Genomic DNA, 10,269 nt, shown 5'->3' with positions numbered 1-10,269 from the left:
GACCCCCCCTGAGCCAAGTCTGACGGCCATGAAGGCCCAGGCCATTCTGGATGAACGGCGGGACGTGAGAGCGGCTTTGCAGATGCTGGCGTACAAGGCTGAGCTGCAGCAGCAGGTAGAGAACCTGACAGCAGCGGCGCTGGAGCAGTGTCACTTGGACGACGAAGACGACGACGATGAGGACGACGAGGAAAATGAGAGCTTCGACAGTGAAAACACGGATGACGAGCCCGCGGTCCATGAGGCAGCGGGCGGCGAGCCGCTGGGAACTCACGAGATGTTCCCCATCAACCCCGCTATCAGCGTACGGTACGCAGACGGCAGGATAGGCACCCCTGACGAGGGCTTCCAGGAGGAGTCCCTGCTGGACGCCCTGGATCTGGACTCTGTGCCCACCCTCACACCGGAGGAGCTGCAGGCCGTTTCCGTCAACGAAGTCTGCAACGTGCATATGGTGCGGGACTTCATCGTGCTGGAGACCGCGCCGCCCAGAGACTCCGTGTTCGTGTAGCGCAGCGGCACAAGCCACGCAATGCAGCGCGCTCGCCGCCCTGCCGCTGCAGAGCACCGGGCAGGCGGCGAGATTCAGTTCATTGAGTGTGTGCGGGCAGTGCAACACCCACCGTGGGCCGAGCGCTGATCGCCGCACAACACTGTTACTTAGTTTTTATAAAGAGACTTCCTTTATACCTTACAGTGACGTGAAGGCAACGAGACATCGAACTCCTTATCACTTTAAAAAGTACCGTGAGGCGAAGGTGGTGGATCTGTTACCAGTCTGCGACACGACGACACGACACTTCCTCCCAGGCAGGCACTGCGCGGGGAGAGGAGCAAAGGAAGGAGGAGGAGGAGGAGGAGGAGAAGCATGGGTAACAAGAAGAGATACATAACATCTTATATGTTTTATATAATGAGTGTATAGAATAATTTTTCATTACTCATGATGATGTATCTTTTAGTTAATGCAGTACCGGTATCGGCTGAATGTGCAGGTGTGACTGTGTGTATATCGAGAGGCGTGTATGAGAGGGGCATGTATGGGTGAGCGTGTATGGGTTGGGCGAGAGGGCGTGGGTGAGTGTGGGCGAGGGTGTGAAGGGAGAAGAAATTAAAGAAGGGTGTCATGGTGGTGAGTGAAGAAGAAAGTGACTCACCATCATTGGCTGATTTGTAGTACGTATAATAAAATACGTGAATTGACTTGTTATATCGCATGTTTCCTATCAATTCATTAACTACCTGTCACACGTTAATTGCCTCCCTTGCCAGGTGAAAACAAGTGAAGATAATGCTATGGCAATCCTTACTACTATATTTCCTCCCTTCAAAACACTTAACCTTTAATTTTGGATGGCCTTTATTTTGTGACTGGCACTCTCGGTGAACCTTTTTTTCGCTCTTTTATATCAAAATAACAATAAAATGACAACAACAACAACAACAACAACAACAGCAGCAGCAGCAGTAGCAACAACAACAACAACAACAACAACAACAATCTGGGCTGACTTCGTATGGATAGAAACATAAAAAATAAATAAATAGCAAAATATTTATTTATACCATGTGGGCTTTTCACGGGAATTTATGGGCTAAATAGCAAAAACTCTCTCTCTCTCTCTCTCTCTCTCTCTCTCTCTCTCTCTCTCTCTCTCTCTCTCTCTCTCTCTCTCTCTCTCTCTCTCTCTCTCTCTCTCTCAAACCTAAAGTCCCCAATTAAGGATTCACGCCATTTCCACGCCCGACCTGTTCCTTGGAGGGTAAAAGAGATCGAATCGTGTATGTAAGGAATCCAATGAACAGAGAACTGGGACTACGTGGTGTTCGATCCTATTATTGAGCTTTCATTCTGATTTTGTGTTGAAATTACCTTTTATAGTTTACTGAGAAATTCGCTTTTTCTTTTGTTTTATTTTTCTTTCCTTTTCGGTTTAGAGAGAGAGAGAGAGAGAGAGAGAGAGAGAGAGAGAGAGAGAGAGAGAGAGAGAGAGAGAGAGAGAGAGAGAGAGAAAGAATAACGTTCATTACTTTAACAACAAGCGAATGATAATCCTAACATTAGAAAGAAGAAGAAGAAGAAATAAGAAGAAAAAAAGAAAGATAGAAAGAAAGAAGAAAAAACACAGAAAAGAAAAACTACTTGGCTACACCACAGGAACAGCACAAGTTAACAGCTGTGAGTCCCTTTAAAGTCCTGAAGAATCGCCCCATGACCTTTACTGAACGCTAAAAGGCTGATTTACTGAGGGCTCGAGTTTTGGGGTAAGTCTGAACACGAAGTAGATTTATGCGATGGAGAAAATGGATATAAGAGTAATGTAAGAGCGAGACTTAATACTGGAGATTTTGAGGTTTATGGCGAAAAGTTGGAGGAGAATTAAAGGGTGAAGGTTAAGTTGTGTATATGGATTTAGAGGCGAACAAAAAGTAATCAGGTAAACTCATGATCTTACAGGTAACAGGTGAAGGTGCAAACAAAATTTCTCCTACAAAATTAATGTAAAAAACGAGACTTTTCAGCAAGGAAAGTAAACAAGTCATTAATTTATCAGTAATACAGTAATGTGTTAGTAATAATGTTATAGTATAGTAGTGTAGTTGTAGTAATTAAGTGTAGCTAGACACTTAATCCTTCAGTACCATGACACGTTTTCCTATTCCTTCTGCTTACTATTTGGCGATTTTATACAGCTTCAGAAACTCATGTGAGGGTCAGAATAGTGAAGACTGTGGCCATTAATCTTCTGACTACCCTAGACCCTTCCCAATGTCAATAAAATCATCTAATCACACCCAAAACTCAAGATAAAAATACGTCTAGGTACTGAAGGGATTAAATACGTTGGAAATTTAGGAAAAGTATAAAATAATACAAAACGAGACTTAAATGAAGTGAGAAAAACAAAAACTCAGCAAATAACAAAGAAAATAAAAAAAAAACTAAACATGAGAAGAGATTTTTCGAACAAAGATAAGAGAAAACGAAACTTTAAGACAAAAAAGTAAAGTAAGAAACAATAATTAGAAGGGAAACACGTAAGCAAAACAGCAAAACAAAATATACACTAGAAAAAAAAAATACGTGACTGCTCTCTACAGGTAAGTTTAAGAGAACACAGGTAAAATATAGTGTTGCTGTCGCTGTTCCTGTTGTTGTTGTTGTTGTTGTTGTTGTTGTTGTTGTTGTTGTTGTTGTTGTTGTTGTTGTTGTTGTTGTTGTTGTTGTTGTTCCTGCTGTTGTTGTTGTTGTTGTTGTTGTTTCGTGTGTGAATAATGCGTCTTGAGGCTTGAGTTAAATGAAGAGTGAATTGAGGAAGGTGTGAAGGAATGTAAGAGAGAGAGAGAGAGAGAGAGAGAGAGAGAGAGAGAGAGAGAGAGAGAGAGAGAGAGAGAGAGAGAGAGAGAGAGAGAGAGAGAGAGAGAGAGAGAGAAAGTGGAGGGAAATGAGTCATCTAGTCTGTAAGAAAACATCCAAGTGTGTATGTACGTTAGTATAAGCATACATACGTTATATCAGATCAGGAGGAGGAAGAGGAGGAGGAGGAGGAGGAGGAGGAGGAGGAGGAGGAGGAGGAGGAATAATTAATGCAAAAGATGAGGAGGTTGTTCCTTAGAGAGAAAGTGAAGAAATCATGATGTGAATAACAAATGTGTGTGTGTGTGTGTGTGTGTGTGTGTGTGTGTGTGTGTGTGTGTGTGTGTGTGTGTGTGTGTGTGTGTGTGTGTGTGTGTGTGTGTGTGTGTGTGTGTGCAAACACACACACACACACACACACACACACACACACACACACACACACACACACACACACACACATAGGTAAAATAAAGCGCCAGCAACAAATTATAACATATCCTCCGCCCACCCACAATAAAAACATTAATCTCCTTTACATTTCAACCACAAACGAAAAAAAAAAGAAACAGAAAAAAAACAAGTTAAATAAATCACCATAACCTTCAGTACAAACACATAAAAAATAATTACCCCAAACGAGACATGAACGTGTATCCTTTGACCTTTGACCTGACCTCAAGAAGGGATATGGGCGAGCTGACCTAAAGAACGTTACTAAAATGACCTAGAAATGACCCCAAACTTTGAATAAGGAAGAGGAGAAGGTAAGGGAAAGATTTTAAGGGGATGAGGGGAACGTGAGGGGAATGAGGTCAATCTTCGTGAGAGGGAAGGAGCGTGACCTGTGACCTGATATACGTGAGGCCTCATCTGGAGCACGTCAACACACACACACACACACACACACACACATGAATATAAATACAAAGATAAGCCAACTTTTTTTCGTATCAATTTACTTTCTTTAGTCATTTAATTCAAGGGAGTGGCAAATAGCTTGTTTTCTCTCTTTTTTCCTTTCTTTATTACTTTCTTTCATACCATTTTTTTTCTTTTTACTTGCTTTTGTTCCATTCATTTGCTCCCTAAGTTTGGCGAACCCTCTACTTATATTCTACGGAACCAGCATTCAAGTGGGCCTTTATTTACTTATTTATTTTTTTATATTTTGTTGCCCTTGGCTGGCTCTCTCTCCTACATAAAGAAAAATAAATTACATCTCTGAGAACAATAAGTAGACTTGTCTTTTCCTTTCTTTCTCTCTTAATTTCTTACTTGTTTCTTTCTTTCTCTTTCCTTTTATGCTACTTTGAAATTCTCAGAAGCGATAGACAGCTTTGTTTTCTTTATCTTTCCTTATTTTTCTTTTTCCTTGACTATCTCCTTGACACCCACAAAAAAACAAAGAAAAGGAGAGAAAATACCAGAGAACAAAGAAAAGCGATTAAATGAAGTATAGGAAATACCAAATAACACAGAGAGGCGATGGAAACAAAGTACTTTTCTCCCCATGATTCCAAATAAAGGGAGAAACTGCACTGAAAAACAAAAATACTCCATAAACATCCCTATAAATCCTGCTAAGGCGGGGAGAAGTGTCACGGAACCAATACAAGTCATGAGGGAGCGAATGAAGTGGAGGGAGAGAATGAAGAGGCAAGGCAGAAATAGATTTAGCACCTTTTGTGTGTGTGTGTGTGTGTGTGTGTGTGTGTGTGTGTGTGTGTGTGTGTGTGTGTGTGGATAAGTGGGTGTAGGGCTTCTCTCTCGCTCTCTCTCTCTCTCTCTCTCTCTCTCTCTCTCTCTCTCTCTCTCTCTCTCTCTCTTGCTATCTACTCATCTTTATTACGTTTTATTTCCCTTTTATACTTAAACTCGTGTGTGTGTGTGTGTGTGTGTGTGTGTGTGTGTGTGTGTGTGTGTGTGTGTGTGTGTGTGTGTGTGTGTGTGTGTGTGTGTGTGTGTGTGTGTGTGTGTGTGTGTGTGTGTTCGTGTGCGTGCAAATAATTACGCACCTGTTGCTTTTTTCCACTTCATAATTTGCCATGATAAAAAAAAAGAAAACTGCGAGTCATCTGTTGGATAATAAAATGAAAAAAGAGAGAAAAACATAGTATAATAATGGTAAAAATGGTAGTAATTAAGAGAGAGAGAGAGAGAGAGAGAGAGAGAGAGAGAGAGAGAGAGAGAGAGAGAGAGAGAGAGAGAGAGAGAGAGAGAGAGAGAGAGAGAGAGAGAGAGAGAGAGAGAGAGAGAGAGAGAGAGAGAGAGAGATGGAACACGATAGAACAAGTTAAGATTATAAAGAAGAAGAAGAAGAAGAAGAAGAAGAAGAAGAAGAAGAAGAAGAAGAAGAAGAAGAAGAAGAAGAAGAAGAAGAAGAAGAAGAAGAAGAAGAAGAAGAAGAAGAAGAAGAAGAAGAAGAAGAAGAAGAAGAAGAAGAAGAAGGAAAAGAAAAAATAACAATAATAATAACAATGATAATAATCATAACAACAAATAAATATGAAGAAGACACACACACACACACACACACACACACACACACACACACACACACACACACACACACACACACACTTTTCATCACCCCTCTATTTTTCATTTGAACCTGTACTTTGTGGTGGAGTGGTGGAGTGGTGGAAAGGCTAAGTGGAGGAGAGTGGAGAGAAGAGAGTGGAGTGGAGAGTGGAGAGGCGTGTGGAGTGACGCAAACTTTAAAGAATAATTCCTTCCCTCGAGACAAAGACAAGTAATACCATGACATGTATATCCTCTCATTACACACACACACACACACACACACACACACACACACACACACACACACACACACACACACACACACACACATACTTCCTTACTTTCAATATCTTCAAAAACCAGCACCATTTTCCCTCAATCACACAAATACAGCCAAGTTTTATATTCGAGAACCTTCAAATTTCACAAAAGACACCAAAATATACGTAGCAGGCTTGATATGTACTCAGGAGCATCACAGTTTTGATGGGGGAGTGGATTCAGTTAGTGTATGTAAGAAATTATAATTTGAACATACCTCGCCTAATCTAACAGAAAGTGGGATGATAGATAAGTTACAAATGAATAAGATCTGTGGAGCTAATATCGGAAAATTTTATACCATTGTACCAAAAAGTTGCCTTTATTTCTCTCAATTTTAACCCTAACTCTACTGAACCAATCCAAAATCGAAACTTTGAGAGCACTGAAGGGAAGATCCACGTAATGTCACTTTAAAAAAACCTTTACTTCTTTCAATCTCAACGTTAACACTACTGAAGTAACTAAAAATCGAGACACTGTGAGCACTAAAGGGAAGATCTACGTAATATCACTTGAAAAAAAATCCTTTATTTCTTTCGATTTCAACTTTGACTCAACTGAACCCGATCTAGAGTCGAGACACTGAGAGCACTGAAGGGAACATCCACATAATATCACTTAAGAAAACCCTCTAGTTTTTTTCGATTCCAACGTTTACACTACTCAACCAATTAAAAGTCAAGACACTGTGAGCACTGAAGGGAAGATCCACGTAATATCACTTAAAAAAAACTCTTTACTTTCATTCGATGTCAACGTTAACACTACTGAACCAATTAAAAGCTGAGACACTAAGAGCACTTAAGGAAGATCCACGTATATCGAAACTTATCTCCACTTGACGCTTATACGTGAAAACCATACTCATACCACAAAAAACAAGTACCTTCCCATCCATTATAACGCTAACACTATTGACCTAATCTGAAGACAACCTGAGAGCCTTGTAAGGGAAATCGCGTATATTAAAGCTTATCTATATCTGACACTTATAACCAGCGAGTATAGAGGAGAGGCGAGGAAAGCATAAAGCTGCAGTAATGGCCTCCTGTAGCACGCTGCGTCTTGTACTAATAAAATATAACGCCATGATATGATATTTACGAGGCTCATTTGACTTAAGGAGAACAGGAAGACCGTAGATAAGGTATGGGAGGGAAGGAGGGAAGGACGGTAGAAGAAAGGGGAGGAAGAGATGGAGGTGAAAGGAAGGGAATGAAGAGAAAGGGAAGGTTAAGGAACATGCTCCAAATAAGCCTGTGTAATGAGGTTTTATAGCTTTTTTGATCACCTATTTTAAATTCCTCTGTCTCTCCTATTTCTCCTCCTACTCAAACACTTCCTCTCCTCCTCTTGGTCCTCTTTCTCCGCCTCCTCACCCTCTTTACTCCCTCCACGGTCACGAAGGAGGAGAGAAACAAAAGACAGACAGACAGATGGAGGCGAACGAGCAGGAGAACGAGAGTGAGAGGGAGAGGGAATAAAAATGTAAATATACAGACCTACATAAAGTGGGTTAAGGAAATTGCATGCGAATCTTTTTTATCTTTTTTCCTTTGAGTCGTGATGCACTGGCCTCCTTTTACTGCCGCGCCAACAATAACAAATTATCCTCAACGTTAAAAGGAATTTGAGGCGCCATTGTGCTTGCTTCCTTAACGTCCATCACTCCTGCAGGCGAGAGAAGGTGAGGGGGGAGGGGAGAGAAGGAGGGAGAGAGGGAGAGGGAGGGAGACGCAGAGAAGAAAGAAAATTACTCAGTCCACACGTTAAGATTTTAATATGCGACTATGTTACGTTATTTTTTCAACTTGAGGACGCTGTGAAGGGCGGGAAAAGAAAAGAAAAGGTGGAGGAGGAAGAAGAGGAGGAGGAGGAGGAGGAGGAGGAGGAGGAGGAGGAGGAGGAGGAGGAGGAGGAGGAGGAGGAGGAAAGTGGAGGATTAATCTTAATTTCTGTCTTTATTTAACTTGACTTTGCTTCATTATCTGATTATTCCACTGCTTCCTCCCTTCTCCTCCTCCTCTCCCCACCCCCTCTCTCTCTCTCTCTCTCTCTCTCTCTCTCTCTCTCTCTCTCTGCTTCCGTCACTCACCAACTCACTCACTGGAACTAATTCTTGCGAAGTTTAATATTTATTTATCACCTTCACCTCTCCTGGCGTCACAGCCTCGAGACTGGAAGGTTTCTCACTAAAGACACTTCACGCCAAGACAAATTTTTCCACTTGATGCATTAAAGACAATTCTTATTCGTGTATCCTTAATTGAATAGTGCTTGGAGGTGAGGGAAATACGTGCAAAATGAGCTTAATTATCGTACTGATGAATTGTTTGGTTAGAATTGTATACACTATTACTACTACTATTGTTGCTGCTGCTTCTACGACTGCTGCTTCTACTACTACTACTACTACTACTACTACTACTACTACTACTACTACTACTACCATTACCACCACAACCACCACCACCACCTCTTCAGTAGACGCACCTGCTTACCCACACACAGCAGGAGTGACAATTGAGCCCACCTGAGGATCTAAACCAATTAACCTGTTCACGTCCTTGCCTTGCCTTAATTCCTCATCACCTGTAATTGTCTCCAGGTTGTCTTAATACTTTTGTACCTTCTAATTAATTCACCTGGCCGTACCTGACTTGCTTCCATTTGGTAGTCTAATAGCACACCTTTCCTCCTCTTCGTTCGTATCTTTCTCTTTTTTTTCTTCTTATTTTTTTAGGTCAATTTCTTTTCAGGCAATCTTTTTTTAAGAGGTTTTGTCTTTTTTTCTTTTTTTTTTCCTTTTCCCATCGTGTTAAATGCTGGCCTAAGATTCATGCTGGGTTTTATTGCAGGCCTTTCCTTTGCCGTCACTCAAGTGCAGAGAGAGAGAGAGAGAGAGAGAGAGAGAGAGAGAGAGAGAGAGAGAGAGAGAGAGAGAGAGAGAGAGAGAGAGAGAGAGAGAGAGAGAGAGAGAGAGAGAGAGAGAGAGAGAGAGAGAGAGAGAGAGAGAGAGAGAGAGAGAGAGAGAGAGAGAGAGAGAGAGTCTGCGTATGTGTAAAATTATATTCCTTAAATGAAAAATGTTCATATTAAGAGATGTAATCTAAAAATGATAGTGATAATACGAATGATAATAGAAATTACTGCTCCATGAAACACAGACTTGGATGATAATGTAGCAACAGAACACGGAGACATAGATACAGACAGACAGACAAGCAGACAGACAGATAGATAGACAAACAGACAGACAGACAGACAGACAGACAGACAGACAGACAGACAGACAAACAGATAGACAAACAGACAGACAGACAGGGAGACAAACATTTCGATAAAAGACAGATAGAGACACTAACAAACAGACAGAAATTAGATAAACAGATAGACTGAAAGAAGAATAAAGAAACACAGCCAGAAACACCAACCGGCCTACAGACACACACACACACACACACACACACACACACACACACACACACACACACACACACACACACACAGACAGACGGGCACTAAAAATCAAGCAGACAGCGAAGCAAAAACAGATAAATAGATAGATTGAAAGGAAAAAAAAGAAGAAACAAAAAGACAGATACACACACACACACACACACACACACACACACACACACACACACACACACACACGCCCGGTAGCTCAGTGGTTAGAGCGCTGGCTTCACAAGCCAGAGGACCGGGGTTCGATTCCCCAGCCGGGTGGAGATATTTGGGTGTGTCTCCTTTGACGTGTAGCCCCTGTTCACCTAGCAGTGAGTAGGTACGGGATGTAAATCGAGGAGTTGTGACCTTGTTGTCCCGGTGTGTGGTGTGTGCCTGGTCTCAGGCTTATCCGAAGATCGGAAATAATGAGCTCTGAGCTCGTTCCGTATGGTAACGTCTGGCTGTCTCGTCAGAGACTGCAGCAAATCAAACAGTGAAACACACACACACAGACGTACACTAAAAAACAAATAGACAACGAAGCAAAAACAGATAAGTAGATAGAATGAACGATATAAGAAGAAACAAAAAATAAAAGGTACACACTAACT

The sequence above is a fragment of the Portunus trituberculatus genome, chromosome 29, assembly GCF_017591435.1.
Source record: "Portunus trituberculatus isolate SZX2019 chromosome 29, ASM1759143v1, whole genome shotgun sequence".
NCBI lineage: Eukaryota > Metazoa > Arthropoda > Malacostraca > Decapoda > Portunidae > Portunus > Portunus trituberculatus.
This window is presented reverse-complemented; position numbering follows the sequence as displayed.